General features: G+C 38.4%; 1 long non-coding RNA gene across 3 annotated transcripts; it reads left to right on the forward strand.

Annotated features, from left to right (window-relative positions):
* Positions 1-533: 533 nt before the first annotated feature.
* On the forward strand, positions 534-22,401 carry LOC113663790. 3 transcript variants are annotated; one of them, XR_007138585.1, is made up of 3 exons: positions 534-1,831; positions 21,198-21,313; positions 21,520-22,401. It is a non-coding gene; the product is annotated as an uncharacterized LOC113663790 (long non-coding RNA). The 3 variants fall into 3 exon arrangements; XR_007138586.1 differs by lacking the exon at positions 534-1,831 and adding an exon at positions 3,030-3,102; XR_003445543.2 differs by lacking the exon at positions 534-1,831 and adding an exon at positions 20,033-20,091.
* The last annotated feature ends 312 nt before the right edge of the window (positions 22,402-22,713 follow it).

Genomic DNA, 22,713 nt, shown 5'->3' on the forward strand with positions numbered 1-22,713 from the left:
TTCATTATTTAACTGTATCTTCAATGGGTTTTTGGCAAATAGCTAAAATAACAAGCATTATCAGATATATGTGATCTTTGTTCAATGATCTGCTACAGTCTCCATATGATGGCTTGTGGTGCAGCACAAGCTCTACCAGAAGCTGATCCACTGATGCTTGCATGAGATAAGTTAGAGTGATCTAGATGTGTGCCAGACTGGTGAATTTGTTATTTGGAGATAACAAATTTTTCTCCAAGGTTTTGGGCAACTGATTGACTTGTTTTAGAACAAGTCACTTATCCTGATCAGAGAGATTGTGTCCCAGGAAGATGGATTTTTGATCATATTTCTGTTATCAGGGATATTTTGGATATCAGTAAGAGTCTTAACCTAGATTTTGGTCTAGAGTCAGTAGACCTCGAAAAGACTTTTGACCGAGTAGAGCACATGTATTTAGGGAATAACCAAAAGTACATTCCATAAATATATGTGCTCGGTCAAAAGTCTTTTCAAGGTCTACTGACTCTATACCAAAATCTAGGTTTAGACTCTTACTGATATCCATAATAAAGGTTTTACATAGTTGTTTCTTGAGCCCTGCACTGAAACAAAATATTTTGCTCATCATACACACTTAAAAGTAAAGTACAAAGTTGATTGTCCATATAAAGACTGCAACTTTCAGAGCAGTGTATACTCCACTTTAACAAAACTGTTAAAAAAAACCCTGACATTTAAGATTAAGCAATGTCAGAAAAGTTGCATGTTCCACATGAACACAGATCCGATGCTGAGCACTTCAAGGAAAATCGCCTTCTTTCGGTGGATAAGTTTACAATTGCACTCATACTTTATGTGGATGACTTTGAAGTAGCCAATCCTTTGGGAACATTAAAGCAGGAACATAAAATGTGTGCAGGGTATTGAGTCATCACTAAACTCTATCTAGCTTGCTTTACTCTGCAAGCTACTCTACAATCAAACAGAGTAATTATGAAAAAGTTTTGCAATCTCTTATCCATGAACTTGGCTCATTAGAACAACATGGAATTTATGTAGAACAGCTAGGTGAAAGTGTGAAAGGAACAGTCTTGTTTGTAGCAGCTGATAACCTTGCTGCCCATCTACTGGCAGGATTCCATCAGAGAAACACAGTGAACAAAATTTGCAGAGTCTGTATGGAATCCAGAAGTGAAGTCCGGATTCAAGAGGTACATTCTGGCTTCTTCCAACTCAGAGATAAAACCTGTCATTGCAAGCATGTGCAAGAGGTGATAAAAGAACCAAACCTAAGCCAGCAGTTTACCTGAACTAGGCCAGCAGTTGAGATGACAAAGGTAGCAATGGTTTTGGTCACATCTTTTCCTAGTGATGTTCAGAGAGTACTCTCTCAAAACCTAACCACTCCTGGGTCAGTACTTGTTGCATCGTCTGTCTGTATCGAAGGAATCAAGTATAACACAGACATGATGCTCTGTGTTGGTTCCTGTTCAGGTCTCCCTGAATTTGGTCAGATTGTGCATATTGTTGCAGCTAACCCAGACATTATGTTTGTATGCAAAAAATGACAGCATGGTACTAAGAGCATGTTTGGTCCTACCAGCTTTTTACACTGATGGCCCCTTCTATATGTATGGTTAAGTTGTCTGATTTAAAGGATGTCTTCCCACTCTCAGCATACAAAGTTGAATGGAAGCTTATGGTAACTCTCAAGTGATTTGTTATTTGCTAAAACTGTCAATGTTTCTTCCACAGATGGCTACAGAACCGAAACTGACCATGAGAGTTAATGTTTGTGAGGAGGACATAAGAAAGATGATGATGACACTACTGTGATGGAGTGTGAAAAGTGAGTAAATCAGAACGTGATTGGTTGGAGGTAGACCGTGCCACGATTGGTCAGCGCTATGAGACCGTTGTCCGATTGGCTGGAGTAGACGGTGGGCGGAGTCCACCTATTTGTGGATTCTTGTGCACGTCTTGATGTTAGAAATGTTTCAAATCCACAAATGCGTGCAGTGATTCACAGATGCGCAGAACGCGATTCACTAATCTGCAGGAAGCCATTCACAAATAAATACATTTAAATATATATTTATAAATATTGTTTTTATTTGCAAATCCCATTTTATTTATTTGTGAATTTCATTTATTTTTGTGAAATTTGTAACACATTTACGGTTAGCTTATTGTGCATTTGTTGATTTTAAAAAATATTTGTGAAACTCTTTATATTTATTTTTGGGTCACAGTATATTTATTCAGAATAACGAAACAATTCTGACCCCATACCGGTGCGGGCATTGTGGGAACTGCAGTCCGGAAGTGGCTAGTACTCCGGAGACGCTTCTGAGTTGATGCGCGCGGAGCGAGGCAGGTGCTCCAGCCGTGACAGATATAATTTTTGTATGATTTTTTTTAAAACTAATTCCAAGTTATATAAGAAAACAAAATGTGTGTGCTTTAATGATACTTTGTGAGTTTAATTTTTCATAATAAAATTGTACAAAATGTATGAGCAAGGCACCGAACCCCCCTACTGCTCCCCGGGCCCCGCAGCATAAATGGCTGCCCACTGCTCCGGGTGTGTGTTCACGGTGTGTGTGTGTGTTCACTGCTGTGTGTGTGCACTTTGGATGGGTCAAATGCAGAGAACGAATTCTGAGTATGGGTCACCGTACTTAGCCGTATGTCACGTCAATTACTAACTAACATCAATTACTAATAAATAATTTCTATATTAAAATTTAAACAGTTATAGACCATTGTTGGACATATCTAAAAAAATAAAAATAACAATGATATATTTACTAACAACACATTGTGCTTTCAGTTTTTCAGTAGATATTTTGTATTGAATTCATATCAGTAATTTTGTGAAAGAACTATTTTACTCATCGTTAGTTTTTCAGTTCCATCCGACTCACCAAAAGAGCTGACTCAAAGAGTCGACTCACCCCGAAACGACACATGACTCAATATACATTTATTTCGAAAGTAAAAGTCGGTCTCTCTCTCTATGTCTCGACTCCATTTTAGGAATCGTTGAGACAAGTTAAACATCTTTTAATGCGGCAGAAACGGTGACATTAATGTCTCAGAACAAGGACTTTACTAGCAGTGAGTTATAGTATCGTGTAAAATCATCTTTGTGTCTGGTTTCATATTCCAGGAAGGAGAACCAACAACAAATATCATCAGGATAATAAATAAATAAATAAATAAAGCTTTTAAAGAAAATTGTAATTGTAAAGAAAATTAAAAAAAAGGATAAAATTAGTGTTATAAATAAAATACTGAACAAAGCAGGAAACTACTGAACACAGCTTCCTTCACTTTTGTTTTTGGGGGTTTTCTCCTTCACCAGGTGAAATTAGCTGACTTAAGTCCTGGATAATAATTTTTGGTTTCCAGACCCAAGAAAAAATGCATTAAAAATAAAGAGATTAACTAAGAGCTAATTTGCTTTAGCTAACATTTATTAGAGTCATTGAGCTTTGCTTAGTTAATTAGATTGATTCTTCTTACTGTAGATATGTTTATGAATAATTATTTGGACACAAATTGAAGTAAAACTTTATTTTAACTGTGACTAAGTAGCAGTGAAATGCTTTTTATGAAATGCATTATTTTCCATTTTGCAATTTGAAAAATGTTAAATAAAAATAAAAATGAGTATAGTATTGCACTGTTAATGCTGAATTCCTGTATAAAAATACTAATATTTAAAAAATCTAAAAATAACAACTAGAGGGGACCTCACTGAAGATGGCCACTTAATTCAGTAGCTCTGTGCTGGTTCCCTTTTCTTTTTTATTTATCTTTGGTTAATCCATTTTATGCACAATGTGTGTTGTACCAACATCGAACATTAATGTCGAAGAACGAAGAAATGCGTGATTTTCCACTTTTCACGTCCTCCCGGCCCTCCAGAAGTGTTAAGAAAAAACAAGCTGAGCCGGAGGAGGCCTTGTCAGACCCAATGGATGCCATGTTGGCCGAAATTCGCAAGCTGGGAACCAGTTTGGACAATATTGACGGTAGACTAAGTACAACTGACAACCGTTTGGACAATATTTCTACCTCAGTTACCTCAATACAGGAAGCCCTTTCTAACTTATCCGGCAGGGTGGCGTCAAACGAGTCGCGTTTAACCGAGGCTGAAGCGAGAATCTCCGCCGCTGAGGAGAGTATGCTAACACATGAGAGAAAAATCACATGTCAAGACAAAGAATTAGCATTACTCCGAGCTAAAGTAGACGACCTGGAGAACTGAGGCAGGCGTTAAAACTTGAGAGTAGTCGGCCTCCCTGAGAAGGCTGAGGGCTCTGAAACTATCACGCAGTTTCTTACCAGGATTTTGCCAAAGTGGCTAGACCTCACAGCCGATCTACATTTTGAGATCGAAAGAGCTCATAGATCTCTCGGCTTTGCCTCGGGAGCAAACCGCGCTCCACAAAGTGTTCTGGTTCGCTTCTTAGGTTATGCGGATAAGGAGATAATACTGCAAGCAGCGCGGAAAAAACGCAGCATCAGCCATGAAGGGTCGCAGCTGTGTTTCTTTCAGGATGTATCTGCTGAGGTGCTGAGGAAACGTCAGGAGTTTGATGATGTTAGGAGAACGATATCCGCCTGTGATATGTTGAGAGGCTTCGCTTATCCTGCTAAACTTCGCTGCCTTCACGGAACACAGATGCATCTTTTTTCCTCCCCAGCGGATGTCACAGAGTTTCTGAAGGCTTTAGAGGATAAGTAAAGTTCGGATACTGCAACATAGGCATACGTTTTTTAAGCTGAAACTTGTTTCTCAGCACACTCGAGTATCTTACTGTATTGACTTTTAGTAACCCATGGATCACTTATTTTGAAGTGGAAACGTGGCTGAGATGAGAAGTTATTTTGTTATTAGGACTTTATTTCTTTATCTTACTGACATCTTTATTTTATAATTACTACAAGAAAATCGCTTTTGGTGAGGTCATGCACTAGGACATGTGATTAAGAGGAGAAAGATACTAACCTATCTTAAAAAGCAGAAAACATTTAAAACTAAAACAAGATTGGGTAGGACAAATATTTTTTTCATCCTGTAAAGCAAATACCAGGAAGATGGCACAATTATTTTAATTAGTAAACACTTCCCCTTTATTTTAGACCAACAGATTAACGACCCGGACGGAAGATATGTTTTAATTACAGGTACAGTGTATGGTCAACCTATTGTCATACTGAATGTTTACACTCCGAATGAAGACTCACCTGAATTCATGTCAAATCCATACTTTTGTTTAACCAGTACTGTAAGGGCTTGGGAGTTTGCGCCGGGGATTTTAACTGTGTTATGGACCAAAAAATGGATAAGTCTACTTTAGACTCAGCCACTAATCTTAGATCATCCCTGGTCCTTAGAGAACTTTGCAATGAGTCTGGCATTATCAATGTCTGGAGATAATTTAACTGGGAGAGTAAAGAATACACTTTTTACTCTAACCCCCACATATCCTATTCAAGATTAGACTACATTCTGATTCATACCCAATATCTTCACGCAGTGTCTGCCTGCCAAATTGGTCCAATCATTCTGTCTGATCATGCTCCAGTCCAGCTGGATATGACGCTAAGCGAACACAGGACTACAAAGGTCTGGAGATTAAATTCCTCCACGCTGAACAATTTGGCATTTTATGAATTAGTTCGGGATGGATTAAAAAACTATTGGACAGATAATGAGATCTCACCTGTATCATCTGCAACTATTTGGGACGCTGCGAAGGCTACAATTAGATTGCATATTATATCTTATAATTCGGCACGCAGACAGGATTGGTCCAAAAAAAGACAGAACCTTGAAAGAGAAGTAAAAAGATTGGAGTGTCTACACAGTACAGTCCCTACTCAGACAAATTGGGCCCAACTATATCGAGTCAGAGCTGAACTTAATCTGGATCACACAAATCATATTAAAAAGCTTATATTTCTTTCTAAACAAAAGTATTATGAATTTGCAAATAAACCTAACAGATTACTGGCCCACCAAATAAAAAAACACAAAGTGAAAGAACAATTAAGTCAATGAAGTCCCCGGATGGCTCAATCACATACTATACAATGCAACCTTGATTAACAATTCATCTAGAGATTTCTACAAAACGTTATATAAATCGCAAGTCACGGCTAAACAATTTGATATTACCAAATTTTTAGACGTATTGTAAACTTTTTCCAGAGAAGACCAGGAGACTTGGATATCCCTGTGCAGTAGTCTTTATTGTAGATACACGATGAAACAAGTCTGCTAGTCAGAGCGTACTGGCACGGGTGCTGCAGTCATCAAGTCTGACTTAAAGTTGTAATACATTGTAAATATACACATTTTAGGGGGCAGTCCAATCAGATAGCGACAAACACTCTGGTGACCATCAAAACATGAAAGGATGTAACAGCCCCCACACCAGATCCTGGAATTTCACCCACCCTTAATCCCATTAACATAACAATAGGACAAATGGCGCAAAGAGACAGATGATACCCTGAGTTACCTTGCCCCTTTCCTTCGATATTTATGAGATACAGAAACCACAAGTCTAATGTAAAGTTTGAATTTAACTAGCCTTGTCACTTGATTGGGCTTCTATATTATCCACAGAAATATGCTAGAACTAAAAGGAAATAAAACAATGACTTAAAAAAAATTATTTTCCCACAATTCCCCCTTTGAGAGTTCTAATAACTCTCACAATAGATTTAAGTCAATAATAAAAAATAAATTAAAGTCACGCTCAGTTTTCTATTTACAAAAAATATATATCTGGCATGAGTGCTTTAACATAGACATTCTTGCAACTCTAAGATGTAGGCAAAAGAAAACTTTTTAAGGGTAATAGTTATTTGTTGTTTCCTGGAGTCCGAAGCTTTTGCAGTGCACATTGTAGCTTGATATATGATTTCCCTTTTGTCATCAGGTAAATGAAGAATGTTGTCTGCCAGTCCTGAGCAGTGGTTCTGCAGATGTCTTCAAATGTCAGTACTTTGGTGCTTCTGTTGCCTTGGTTGTCGCAGTGCTTTTCAGTCCTTGTATCTGTAACACAAACATAAGAAGGCGAGCAAGAGAGAAGCAGGAGAGCAATATTTCCATACTACAGTTTATATTCAGAATCTATTGTAGGATCGTATAGTTTTTAGTTTTCAGAATCTCTGTGATCGTATAGTTTTTTTTTGTTGTTGTTGTTTACTTTCCCTAATCTGCAGTGTTATGACACCTAAGGACCAGTTAGGTAGGGATAAGCTAATAAAAGGGGAATTCTATAAGGAAGTCTTCACCACCGGGTTGACCCCCGAGGCCTACTGCCTTCGGTTCCTCCCTGGGCTCCTTACTGGTCTGTGTGTCCTAGTCTATCCCTGCAGGTGATGAAATTACTTTACAGTATGAGACATGAATCCACCTTTTTCTTTTACATAGTAGCATTCTGGCAACTTTCTTCACTACTTCTCCTGTAAAATACGTCCTGTTTTCTCTCTCTACTCGACCTGACTCTGTTGGCATACAACACAGCGTTTAGCTGTCTCTGTGGCTATACCTCTACAAGCCGGATTCCAGGATTCCACCAGTGATTTGACAAAGGTTGAATCATTCCTGCTGGACTAATGTGACTTAAGTTAAGTAACTGCTGAGCCAAATATGGCAGAAGTGATTCTGTTCCCATATAATTTCCCCCTTTGGTCCAGCAGCCTGTTAAATCAACCATGGCTCCTTATCTAACCATTTCCATGCTTCATACATTCGAACATCTTTGTAGAGGTCTGTTAGAGAGTCTGGAGGCATAATGACACTGCTTGTTGTCATTCTAGTACCAACTTGCACTGTACCGTATGAACAGGCTTTTTTAGCAGCAACGTCTGCAAGAACTTTACCCTGAGATTCTGCAGTGTTAGGTTTGGAATCTGGGAGACGGTTAGAAGCTGCTACATCAAATACAGAGGTCATTGCATTTCCTGCTCTTCTATTCCCTCCAATGACCTGAGCTGAACCATCAACAAACAATTCAAAATCAGCATTATTTAGCGGACTCTCTGCAATAGCATTTGAAGATGAGTGTGTAAGCACAACACAATCATGAGTCATTTCTTCATCCTCTAAAGGAACATCAGTCATTGCAGACATCACACAAGAGGATGGGTTAGTGACAGGGGCATGGTCCAAAACCAAGTTGAGAGCTGTGAGAGTAGTTAACCAATTTCCCCAACAGGAGGAGGTGATTTTAGCTTGATTCTCTGATGTGGATACTGAATTTGGGCACCTGACTTTTATTGTTTGGTCTAAAACTGCATTTGTACAGGCCTGAACAAGCTGTCCTATGGTTTCACTAGAAAGAGGATGGACTACCTCTGGGTTATAAGCAGGCTGGGTGGGTGAGGGGTTATGTAAATTTCTTCTGTTATCTTGCTGCTTTTTCCTACAATCTTTTACCCAGTGCCCTGATTTTCCACAATAGTTACATGTTCCCTCTCTCTTAGGGAATCCGGGTTCTTGCCTAGTCTCTGTATAGGAATTATTTAGCGATTCTGCGGCTGTTCTGACTTTTATCTTAACAACAGAATCCCTTTCCCAGATCGCTAACCTGTCCCAGTTGCTTTTCAGTGTTTGAATAGACCAAGTAAGGTCTAAGAAAGGAAGAGCATTCCTGTACTCTGATGAAAGGCCATCAAACCATGCCCTGACTAATGGTCCCTTATCATCTAACACATCATCTGGACTGTTGGCTATTCCACTGTATGCAACTGCAGATTGACAAAATCTTTCAGTGTATTCACTTACAGTTTCTTCCTTTTTCTGCACACAGCTAGTGACTCTGGCCCAGTCAATCTTTGGCCCAATAATATCCTTCAGTATCCTAAGAACTCATCTTTGCTGGCACGTTTAAAATCAGAAGTATACACCGTACTTTCAAAACACTTAAATTCTGATTCTGTTAACACCTGAGACATGAGTTGAGTGACTTCCACTAGAGACATGTCATAGAGACGCAGTTTTTTTGCTAATGCTCTCCTAAATTCAAAAAATTTTGAATGTGCTGATGGCAAACTTTGAGAAAGTCTCTCTATTGCTTCAGGCCCTAAAGCTTTAATGACAGTTTGCACTTGTAATACTGGAGCTGGGCAAGGAGAATTTTCTGCCTCTTCTATTCTACTTTGAACTCTTTTTCGAGCTCCACACACAAGGGCATTGACTGGCTGATCAGTAAGGTCACTAAAGGACACATTATCTCCCTCTTGGTTAGACAAGAAATGCAAGTCAGTATATACATTAGTGATGGAAGATACTCGTTCATGTAATTCTTTGTTTTGCTCTTCTAGCTCTGCAATACGTTGGGCATGCTCTTGTGCTGAGGTAACACAAAATTCCATGTGGCAACAGATAATTCCTTTGACATTTTTCTTTCTGATACAAGCACCTAGCACCTTTTTGCACTCTTCAATAGACCATACTTTGCCTGAATGAATGCCATATTTCTTTGTCAAATTCTGTTTGACTGAGTCTGTTACTATAACATTCATTTGCTCATCTAACAGTGATTTGAACTCTCCACTAGTCCACAAAGGGGTAGCTAATCCACCTTTTTCAGTAGTGGGGATCAGTCTTGCATTCTTTTGAAACATTTTGATTGCTAGGGATTTCTCTTTTTAGACAATCTACTGTTAGTTTCTCTAAAGTAGGGAATAACCCATAACTGTTTCTGATTTCTAGATGATAACACACAATTCTTCCCTGATGTACAGGGGATAAACCAAAACTCTTCCCCAATAAACAGAGGGTAAATCAATTTTCTTCCCTGATAAACAGAGGATAAACCAAAAAATTCTTCCCTGCCTAAACAGGGAAGAATTTTTTGGCTTATCCTCTGTTGATCAGAGAAGAATTTTGGTTTATCCTCTGTTTACCAGGGAAGATTTTGTGGTTTATCCTCTGTTGATCAGGAAAAAAAATTGGTTTATCCTCTGTTTATCAGGGAAGAAATTTGATTTACCCTCTGTAAATTCTTCTCTGATCAACAGAGGATAAACCAAAATTCTTCTCTGATCAACAGACGATAAGCCAAAAAATTCTTCCCTGCCTAAACAGAGGATAAACCAAAATTCTTCTCTGATCAACAGAGGATAAACCAAAATTCTTCTCTGATCAACAGAGGATAAGCCAAAAAATTCTTCCCTGCCTGAACAGAGGATAACCCAAAATTCGTCCCTGCATAAACAGAGGATAAACCAAAATTGTAGTTAAACCAAACCCTGCAGCTGTTTGTTAACTCTTCCCTGACAAAGCAGAGGATAACCACATGTATACTGGTGTGGGAAAATTTGGGTGTGTGTGCTCTTATTCTATGAACTATTACCACTATATGAGGGTAGGCCGGATGTTGTAATAGTGTTGAGCTATAATATTGTATATCGGCATTAGGTCGTGTACGAGTTATAGGGAGTATAAGAGCTATATGGACTATGATATAATAATATAATTTTATATATATATATATATATATATATATATATATATATTATGTATAATATTTCATTTCTATATATAAGATATCTGAATAGATGACGCGTGAGGCAGAGATAAGGGGTGTAGTTGGTTTATTGAAGTCATAGAACTCAATAGGCAGAGCTAGGCCCAGGCACAGGAGACGTAGGAGAGTAGTCAGGAGATCCAGGAGGTGGGGAGGAGGAGGTTGAAGGAGAAGAAGGAGAGGCAGGGGGTTCCAGCGCAGAGCAGCAACGCTCAGGAACAGCATGAGGACAGCCATCGGTCTGGGTAGAGGAAGTGCGGGCCTAAGGCCTTTTCACAATGTAGGATGGTGTGAAGGGATGCTCGGGGAGGTTGGGAGAACTGAGTTGTTCCATGAACGTGATAAGTTCACGGGTTATATGGTCCAGCTGGTAGCGGCGGTAGCGGACCAGAAGTTCGGTGGGCACAGGTCTCGCATAAGGTATCATATAAGATCTCATATAACGGCGAGAAGGCCTCATAGGTCGGCCAGCTGGACGATCTTGCTGACTCTGAGCATCTGTGACAAACAAGAAAAAGGGAACCTGTCCTTTAGGCGAGAACAGAGGAACTAAGGCTTAAAATTAGAATGCATGTGCAGGCCCAGTCTGGACAAACACGACAGACTGAGATCATAAGTCTAGCAAATTTACGGAGTCAGCATAAACAGATCTCCACATATATGCAAAACAACATTATAAAATGCAAAAGCTTAGCTTAAGGAATAATGCAATATGTTTACTAACCAGATAAAAAGTAAGTCAACTACGGCTAATATATAATCTATAATCCAGTTGATTTGGAACCGTATGTTACTGTAATCAAGGAACTCATATCCTAACATAATTGATCAAATACCGTCGAATGTCATAATCATATTAATCATATCATAAATCAGAACTCCTATATCATAGGGAGGGTAGGTGATTGCGGAATTGAGTATTATCACTGTGCTGATTAGTTATATCTTTATTATCTTTAGGTTAAATGGAGAGAAGTGAGTAATTCAGTGTAGGGCGCATAGTTATAGGTGATCGTTATGATAACCATACATAGTATAGGCGTACAGTACAGATAAACATAGTACTAACACAGGTAATCATATAGTATAGGTTCACAATACAGGTAATCATCTTAACTACATATTTTATATAAAGGCGTACAATCAAGAAGAATCATATCATATCAAATCGTCATAACATAAAAGCAGATAGGGGAAAACTCACCCATTGCAGCTGGAGAATTGGTGATTGATTGGTGAAATTGGTCCTCAAGACGTGCGTTTCGTCTGGGTGATACGGGTGATACGTGACAGGGAGCAGGACAAGATGTTCTTGGGGGCACAGCCTTGACAATAGTTTTGTCAACGCAGCATACTTTTAATAATAATGCAGAAGTTCGGCGGGAGCAAAAACAGGCCAAACTTAATTTACGGTGAAAGAGCAGACTTGTTTTTCGGGGAAATGAAGCAGGGGGGCCACGGGCGATTCTGCGATTCTGTAGTGTCAGGAGAAGAGCCAGACAGGTCAGGTGGATAATGACGCACGAAGGTATGACGGCACCTAAGAGTGCCATGGTATATAGAAGGGATTTTCTGAAAGGGGGGGGGGGACTTTTTTGGGTGGCACTGGGACACGCTGTTTGGGGTTTTTTCTTTTCTTTGATACTTTGAACTTAGAAGTTTTCCTCCTTGAGCTCAATGGAAGCAGGGGCCGATCAGCATCAATAAAGAGTTTTGCTCATTCTCATCCAGGTCTGGAAAGTTTTCTTATTATTCAAATTCAAATAGTACTAAGTATAAAGATTAAAGTGTGATTAATTGATCAGTATTAAGTAGTAATAAATATTATTACTTATTTTACTTATTTTAGTATTAAGTGTGAATCGTATTGAATATTATCTATTATTGATTATTAAGTGATTATTAATTCGGCTGTAATTCACCCCTGGCATATGTCCACTTGGAGGGTGGCTCTCCAAGAAAATTTCCGACACTGGTCTGTAGGTTCTTTGGATAGAGTGACACTCACCAAACCAAAGTTGAGTTGGAAAAAATCTGAAGATTCTGGAGCTTGAAGTTTTGAAGAAGTTTAGTGAGATGAGAAGCTCTATCCGGGTCACGGCACCATCTGTTGTAAACTTTTTCCAGAGAAGACCAGGAGACTTAGATATCCTTGTGCAGTAGTCTTTATTGTAGATACACGATGAAACGAGTCTGCAAGTCAGAGCGTACTGGCACGGGTGCTGCAGTCATCAAGTCTGACTTAAAGTTGTAATACATTGTAAATATACACATTTTAGGGGGCAGTCCATTCAGATAGCGACAAACACTCGGGTGACCATCAAAACATGAAAGGATGTAACAGCCCCCACACCAGATCCTGGAATTTCACCCACCCTTAATCCCATTAACATAACAATAGGACAAATGGCTCAAAGAGACAGATGATACCCTGAGTTACCTTGCCCCTTTCCTTCGATATTTATGAGATACAGAAACCACAAGTCTAATGTAAAGTTTGAATTTAACTAGCCTTGTCACTTGATTGGGCTTCTATATTATCCACAGAAATATGCTAGAACTAAAAGGAAATAAAACAATGACTTAAAAAAATTATTTTTCCACAGACGGAATCCCTCTTATGACTATTTCATATGATGATAGAGTATTTTTGGATTCACCCCTGTCACTGGAAGAAATCTTCAGTGCAATCCAATCTATGCCTGCCAACAAATCTTCAGGCCCTGACGGATTCCCCTGTGAGTTTTACAAAAAGTTTTGGCCAGAACTCTCTCCTATCTCAATGCCCGCTCTCCAAGATTTACTAGACCATGGAGTGGCCCCCGAGTCATGGAAAATGGCATCAATTTGTTTAATTCCAAAAAAAGGAAAAGACCTTCAAGAATGTGCCTCTTACAGGCCAATAAGTCTCCTGAATACCGATTATAAAATACGTGCTAAGCTCCTTGCTCGCAGACTCGAAACAGTATTGCCATATATCATTAAGCCGGACCAGACAGGATTCATAAAATCGTGCTTTGGAACAGATAACATTCACCGACTCTCGAACATCACAGATTCAATACAAGCACGTAAACTCCCAGCCCTTATTATCTCCCTGGATGCAGAAAAAGCCTTCAATAGAGTCGAATCGGAATTTCTTTTTGCCACTCTCAAGAAATTTAATTCAGGTCCTAAATTCATCGATTTGTTAAAATTGCTTTACAGTAATCCACGAGCTACGGTCACTACGAATGGTTTGATCTCAAAACCCTTTGGCATAGAAAGAGGTACGAGGCAGGGGTGTCTTCTTTCACCCCTGCTTTTCGCCCTCTTTATCGAACCACTGGCTGAATCTATAAGGCAATGCCAACACCTTTCTGGTATAGCGGTGGGAGATAAGGAACAGCAGATTTCTTTATATGCAGATGACGTACTGCGGTATATTTCTGAACCAGAGAAGTCAGTTCCAGCAATATTAAAGTGTATTTCTGAGTATAGTAGCTTATCTGGATGTAAAATTAATTTGTCAAAATCCATGGTGCTTTCTCTTAAAATTTCTGCTCCAAATGATCTTTCATCTCTCTCACCCTTCAAAATAACTACTGTTGGTTTTAAATATCTCGGCATATTCATCACACCACTATTTACGGATTTATTTAAGGCACTCGCCCCTATTTGCAGGTTTTTCGCCTACATGACCTACCCACATTAAAAGTGGTACAGCTTCCACATACTTTCACAGGGGTGAGCCTGGTCTCATTGGAAAGAAGAGAGTCTCTAGTTTCAGAAACTAGTTTCAGCTTGATTCTAGGCCTTACTGACACAAAGTTACAGAGGCTAGAATGGAGGGTTTTGAATTCCGTCTGAGTTGTTTACCTGACAAACTGATTAATCTTATTGTTCTGAAACATGTTAGGAGCTAAATAACAACTGAAGGTCATAGCCACATGTCTTGGCTTTCACCAAAAAAAAATTCAAGTCAAAAGACCCAAAAATGGATTCTATAAAAATATTTTTCTACGGACATGTCCGTCTGTTCATGTTTTTCTTGTTTACTTGTTTACTGTATAACTTTGAATTAAAAGACTGCATGCTCAGTTTAAAAGGCCTAAAACAAAGAGAACCACTCTGTCTAGAAGTCTGCTGTGTAAAAAGGCCTGTAACCTGACACCCTGAGCTGTGAGAGTGTGAAAAAGTCGAGAATTGCGCAATAAACCTATTGCGCAACTTTTTCTGCGTGGCTCAGGTCTCAGAGACGTGTCATGTTGCATACCGTTGGAATCTTCTCCTTATTGGCTAAAGAGCTGTAAAGGTCCTGGATCATGAAATTGGTATTGGAGGGAGCAATTGTCAGTCAAAGGGAGGGTGTCCCACCTAGGATGGAGAGACATCATTGGCTTCTCTGCCGTCTATCTCTGCACTACAGGCGCCGATTGGCTCAAGTGAGGGCTTGTTTGATTCGTTAGGCCCTGGACTACAAATCTGACACAACAGTGTAGTTTTAGAAGCCTCATGGGAGAAGTGAGAGCCGAAACAATGGACGGAGGTGAACTCCCAGTCAGCAAATTTCCTTTGGCCCAGATTTGGGCCAGATAAACAGCTAAACTGTGGCCCAGATTAGTTTGTGGTTGTCGGTCCAGATATGGCCCATGTGGTGCCAAAACTGAACCAAAGCAGCGCCATAAGTTTACCATGCATGAGCCAAATGTAATTTATGTGGCCCAAATATGGCACACCTCTTCTTTGCCAAAACTGCACCAAAGCAGTGCCATAAGTCCACCAAGCATGAGCCAAATGTAATTTTATGTGGCCCAAATATGGTGCACCTCTTCTTTGAAAGAACTGAACCAAAGGAGTGCCATAACTCCACCAAACATGAGACAAATAATACAATTTAATGTGGTCCAAATATGAGCCTTATATGCAATTTTAGTATGGTTGAGTTCTGTTAAAATCTAACAGCCCATATGTGCCACACATGTAAAAGTCTTATTAACTTAAAGGTAAATGAAACACTCAACAACAGATGTACATAAAACAATTTACTTCAAAACAAGTGTTTAAATAATTACAGCTTTAAGAGTAAACATAAGAATACATTTAAGTATGTATTCAACTCAGAGTAATAAAAATCACAGAAAAAAATACAAAAAAATCAGATTAACTTGTACAGAGGACTTAAATTGAGAAATTGAGTTTTGATGTGCCTAATGAGGGTCGGCAGTGTTTTGTTGGGCCTCGTGTTTCTTCATCCACTCCTCCTACCCCCCTCTCGGTCTCTGCAATAAAGATGAATTTAAATAATGCTAGCAGCAATACAACCTGGAGCTGGAGGATAATGGGGAAAAAAATCATTCAATATAAATTTCCTCCTTTAATATTTTAATTGCAATAATTAACCACCTCTGATTGACCAAAAAAAAATTTCCAGTATATTTTCGAAAGGAATTGCAAATTGTATTTTTCAATATGTGGGCCATAATAATACCATAATTTCTTATGACAAATTATTTAGATTTTGTTTTTAGAATATATTTTTAGAATACTTTTTCACCAACTGGTTAAAATTTACACTGGATGTATTCTGCTTTAAAAAAGACATGCATGACTTTCAGTGCATAAGAGAGATTCCAAGGGACCGTCTGCATAGTGCAAATCCCGAAAAGCGAATACTGTACTGTCACCAAATTCAGCTCACACATCACTGATGTGCTGATAGTTATACTACAACACTTACTTGGGGGAAATTTTTTCATATAAAAAAAACATAAAAATTATACAAAAAGACATTCCTCCCAAGCTGACTGTTTTTAGTATTCGCTTTTCGGGTTTTGCACTTTGCAGACGGTCCCTTGGTTCGCACATAGAGACATGTATTTTGTCCACCGTGGAGGAAAGTTGATTTTGAGGAAAATTGGGTTGTAGCTGCCTCTCTACATTACTACAATAGAAAAGAGGTGTTATTTGTGTAGTAACAGCGTTTAGCTCAGGAGTTATTGACTTGGGAAACTCCAATCTGTGAATATGTGGCCAACTTTACTTAAATACTATTTATTGATAGCCAAAAACATCGGAATTTCAAACACCAAACCAGCGGAGCCCTAGCGTACATTAAACTGTATTGTTAAACTGAGGAAAATATTAGCTAATTTGACCCCTTCCTTAATTAAACTAATAACTAAACACTTAATAACATGCAATATTGACACATAATTGAAATATGCAGCATTATATGACTGTAAAGTGGCAATCACTTACCTGAATGTAGCCTACACAGTCGTGAGGAAAGCAGAAATGCCGCCCGAGTCTCCGTCACATTCGCGCCGTAGTCTCACTCCACCAATAGGAGTGAAGATGCATAGCAACCTGAGGTGTGGGACGGAGGATGTCTGCCGCACTTGATTTTAGGATTCCTGTGTTTTTCCACGTATAAGCCAAAGGTTTACCACAAGTCCGTGTTTCTCACTGTGTGCCATAGCTCAACCACATATGGTTCTCATGTGTTCATTGTTATCTGGGCCATATACCTCAAAATGAGTTGTGAACCAAGAGAGCATTTCCCGCCGATTTTAAAGTTATGGCAAAACAAATATGGCCACAATTTGGCCCATATCTGTATAGCCACGCCACATCTAGGCCATATGTGCCAGATAATACCCACATGTGGCCCAAATGTAATTGCTATCTGGGCTGCTGTTTTCGGTCAGAAACGGAATATTTGCGAGGCGAATTAAAAGGCTTACAGATTCCAGTTCCTTGGACTCTTGGGGATTTTTGACAAGCATTTGTTTTGGAAAATATTACCCCAGTGAAGAAAGGGAAGCGTCTAAAAGTAAGGGAACAACTGGTCTAGCGCCGCCTAGTTCAGTTCACTACCAATTTTGATTCAAATCGTATGACGGCTATAAATCATATTATGCTTTGTGTGTGGGCTTAATAAAATCTTGAGAGTCTAAGCTTTGATACAAAAATAAGTTTAACCGTGTATTTAGAGGATTTAATGCTTAAAAGCTACAACGAAGTTGATGCAGACTCATCCCCTAGTGGTCATTTTCCGTGTTGTGCCATGGACGGCACGCCGCCCCTCTTCTGGATTCCATTAAAAAAGACCTTAACACCTGGCGGACACTCCCTATTTCTTTTTCTGGGCAGGATTAACGTGATCAGAATGAATATTCTACCTAAGTTTCTATATTTATTTCAATTCCTACCTTGCCATTTACCAAATATTTTCTTTAAAGACATCAATAAGCACTTTTCTAAATTAATCTGGAACCATAAAATGGCCCTAATTAGTTTTAACAAATTAATGAAACCAAAGGATAAGGGAGGGGTCGCCTTACCGAACTTTTGTCTGTACTACTGGTATGCACAGGTGAAACGCATGGTTAGTTGGTATAATGAAAGGACCGACTCTAGATGGCTTAATCTGGAAGCAAGGGCTTGTGCTCCTCTCCCAATAAAATTTCTGCCTTTTATTGCAAATACCAAATAGCTTAAATGTGCCTCAACAAGTCTCACCATTTCAAACACCCTTTGGATATGGAGAGACGTTAAACTGTATCTTAAGATTCCAGCTGAACTCACACTGTTCTCACCTATTGCTTTTAATCCTGACTTCCCTATATCTCTGCAAAATATCGGCCTTTCAGTCTGGTCTAAGTTAGGGATCTCGCAATTATCTTGTCTCTTTTCAGGCGAGGCATTAAAATCCTTCCAAGAAATATCGCACCAATATAGTATACCACAGTCCCATTTCTTCAAATACCTTCAGCTACGTCATTTCATAAAACCTCTGTCTGATAATGGTAAGCTGAGACGTGAACTTACTGACATAGAACAAGTTATAATAAAAAACAATCTCTCTAAGGGGTTAATATCTAAAATATATAATGCCTTGGTTGATTTGTGTACTTCCTCCTTATAGAGCTTGAAAAAAGTGTGGGGAAAAAGACCTAGGCCACGGAATTACCGATATGGACTGGGCCACCATATGTAACAATGCGTTCCCTAAATTTACTTCTTTGGGATTCACAAACTCAACTACAGGTTTTTTAACAGAGTTTACCTTACACCTTCTTGTCTAAGAAAGATCTGGTATCTTTTCTTTTTGGACTAAAGTACATCATTTTTACAAAGGCTCCTTAAGTTGAAATTTTGTTTCTCGTTGGAATTGTATTTGCTGTATTGTGGAATTGAGACTGTGTTTGACTTCTACACAAGGCAACTGTTTTTAAATTTGGTTTACCTGGCAAAGAAATGTATATTGTTATTGTGGTCTTCTCCTCAGGTACCTTCTGTTAAAAATGTGGTTGTCTCAAATGTCCATATTACTTCCACTTGAGAAGCTCACTTATGACATACACCAAAGGTCTAATGACTTTTGGCAGATATGGACACCTCTCTGGTGTCACATTAAAAACCTCTCTTGATCCTCTGTGCTACAGTGTATGTTTTGTTATTTGCCTGAATGTGCTATCTTTTTCACCTGATCGTCCACTTTTAATTGTTTTTTATTGTATACTTGAGACTGTATCGCTATGTTTATGTACATGAGTAACCGACCAATAATACAAAAAAAAATAAAATAAAATAACAACGAGATATCATTCTGTGTAGGGTCTCTTTAGGTTGCTACTCCCTTCCAGGAGTTTTTTTGGTTATAAAATAAAACAAAAATAGTTCTAAATAGTCCTAAATGGTGATATTAGGGTAAATGTACCTATGAGTTCAAGTCACATGTTTCATTAGGAAAAGTTATGTTAAAATAAAATATTAATTTCTCAGACAATAATATGTAACTTTTTTTGCAAAACAATAAAGCATTTAAATTAAGATACAATTCTGTTCCCTTTAAGCACACATCTATTAAAATTAAGATCACAACACATTATAGTAAAAAAAAATCTTGCTTATTTTAACCTCTTCAGGACCTCGCCCCCTTTTTGCAGGTTTTTCGCCTACATGACCTACCCAACAAAAAGTGGTACAGCTCCCACATACTTTGATACCTGGTCTCATTGGAAAGAAGAGATTCTCTAGTTTCAGAAACTAGTTTCAGATTGATTCTAGGCCTTACTGGCACAAAGTTACAGAGGTTAGAATGGAAGGTTTTCATTTCCGCCTGGGTTGTTTACCTGCTTATTGGCTAAAGAGCTGTATAGGTCCCGGCCCATTTCATTACTATTGGAAGGAGTAATTGTCAGTCAAATGCGGGTTCCCAAAAATGATGTCATGACATCATTGGCTTCCCAGCCGTCTATCTCTGCAATACAAGCACCGATTGGCTCAAGTGAGGGCTTGTTTGATTCGTCAGTACCTGGGCTATAAATATGACCTAAATTTAGAATTTTTGAATACCCCAATGAGAAGTTAGAGCGGCAAAACCAGATGATGGCGCACTTCTGTTTCCAGTTTTCGGAACACAAACGGAAAATTTGCGGCGCGACCAAAACGTTTTGGATTAAAAGGCTTACAGATTTCAATTCCTTGGACCTGTGTGGATTTTTGTGGAATATTTGTTTTGGAATATATTACCCCAGTGAAGAAAGGGAAGCGTCTAAAGGTAAGGGAAAAACCGGTCTAGCGCCACCTAGGTCAGTTTTCTCCAAAAAAAAAATTTCTAATAGTATGAAGGCTGTGAATCATATTATGCTTTGTGTGTGGGCTTAAAAAATTATTGAGAGTATAATCTTTACTAGGTAAATAGGTTTTTTCATGTTTTTAGAGGATTTGATGCTTTAAAGATGAAATGAAGCTTGTTTCTGGGTCATCCCCCCGTAACAGGTTTTGAGGTTTGTTAAAGTTTTATTTGGAGGTGCAAAGTGTCCATAGGAAAAACTATCTCACTGCAGTCAAGCCACATGCTGATAAAATTGATCAATTATTCAGTCATAGTGAAGTGCCAAACATACTGCATCACACATTAATAATAAACTAACCCTATTAAACTAACAAAACATTTAATTTATCTGATATGTCCAATAACCTTAAAAACAAGCTTAATTATAAAGGCCTATTAATTAACATTTTATGTAGATTTATTTATGTTCTTTTAGTCACTTTTTGTAGAGATTCTCAATCACTTGGTACAGTAGTTCTTCATGTAGATGGATCGTGCACCTTCTAGTTCTGCCTCACACAGGCAGGGTATCTTCACTTTTCTCTCTCACAGGCACATGCCTGCATGGGAATTATGTCTTGTGTAGAACTGGCAACATGTATGTCTTTTATGTTGAGAAAGTTGGATCCACGGATTGTTTCCACATTTAATACAATCTGGGACATGGAAGCTAAATGTAAAATACACAGTCGCTGTGTGTGTGTGTGTGTGTGTGTGTGTGTGTGTGTGTGTGTGTGTGTGTGTGTGTGTGTGTGTGTGTGTGTGTGTGTGTGTGTGTGTGTGAGAGAGTCTCACTCTTTACCTCGTGTGAAACTTCACATGAACGCGTTCACATGATCCACTGGTTATACAACAGAATTACTGTTATCATCAACTCCTGTTTACAACACTTATTCACTGGATAATACAAGGTGCACTTTGAGTTCAACCATTTTAACTCTGCAACATTTCTAGTGCAATAACCACCTCACTCACTGTGATACATAAACAAATAATTTATTTTTATTAAATCACATTACACAAAGCACATTTGTTTGTGTGTTTTCTAGGAGTGTGATCAGACTCTTCAGGACTCCGCTGTGTGTTTGTGTAAACTTTACTAATATATAAAGATGGTGACTCCTGATCTGGACACAGATAATGTTTCTACACCATCAAACAACTGGTAATCTACAACATCCTTGTGTTCTAGTCATTAAATATTCACATCTAAATTATTATTAGTAAATATGTAATGATGTAACCAAATGTTTTACTATTACAGTATATAACTATACACATCTAACAGTCACTAATCCACAGTGAAAATGTATTGTTTAATGTAAGTAAAATAAAGAGTTTATATAAAGGACTGTGTATAATGTTGTACAGTAAACTCCAGAGAAAGAGATCAGAATCACCAACACACAGCTGTATCTCCATGAAGAGTGGATTGGTCTATGGATCCTCCTCTGAACTTTAAAGATGGAGACTCATCACTTCTACACAGGTAACGTCTCCGCACTGTTAATGTCACTGCTAAAGTCACAATTAAAGGGAAATTTAACTAGATAAACAGGATGACAAACTAAATACTAAAACACTGATTATGATCTATAATGAAGCCTGTGTCTAAATTCAGTAATTAAATTCTTAATATTTAAGTCTATTTTTTGGGAAATTATTAACTTTTTTTCTTGAAAAGTAAGCTTGTGGTATCTTTTAAAATAAATGACACTTAGTTTGATGTGTTGTTTTTTAATGCAGTGGATTTCATGTTTGTAAGTATACCTTAAATGTACAAATACTTTTTTGGTCCACTGTATGTTTGGTCATTGCAGACTAGACCACCACTTAGCATCATTTATTCAGTGACATTATACCCAGCCATAAGAATCTTCTAGAGTTACACCAGAATACAATCAGGAAATCTACAGAGCCATTGTGTGATTACTGTAAGACATGAACAGGGATGTTTAATACACTCAGTGTTACATTTTATTTACACAGTCATTAGCTGCAGTTTTGATAGTTATTATATTTATATTATACTACAAAGTTTTAGTGATAATACAATACTATAATACTGTTTTTTTTTTTCTTAAATCATGTACTGGGCATTAAAGCACAGACTTAATCCTTTAATCTACCAATGTAGTAGAAGCAATAATCTAAAATGTGCAAAAGTAGCACAGGGTTAAGCAAACAAACAAACCAACAACAACATTAATAACTCTCTCTCTCACACACTCTCTCATTTTCTACCGCTTATCCGAACTACTCGGGTCACGGGGAGCCTGTGCCTATCTCAGGCGTCATCGGGCATCAAGACAGGATACACCCTGGACGGAGTGTCAACCCATCGCAGGGCACGCACACACTCTCATTCACTCATGCAATCACACACTACGGACAATTTTCCAGAGATGCCAATCAACCTACCATGCATGTCTTTGGACAAACCCCCGAGGCACGGGAGACCATGCAAACTGGAGATGTACAATGTCTACATGGTTCGACATGCTCTTTATCACTATTCTAATTATGTTTCATTTTAACTTGATTAAACCTATTCACTCAGTTCCT

This window comes from Tachysurus fulvidraco, chromosome 19 (genome assembly GCF_022655615.1).
Source record: "Tachysurus fulvidraco isolate hzauxx_2018 chromosome 19, HZAU_PFXX_2.0, whole genome shotgun sequence".
Classification (NCBI taxonomy): domain Eukaryota; kingdom Metazoa; phylum Chordata; class Actinopteri; order Siluriformes; family Bagridae; genus Tachysurus; species Tachysurus fulvidraco.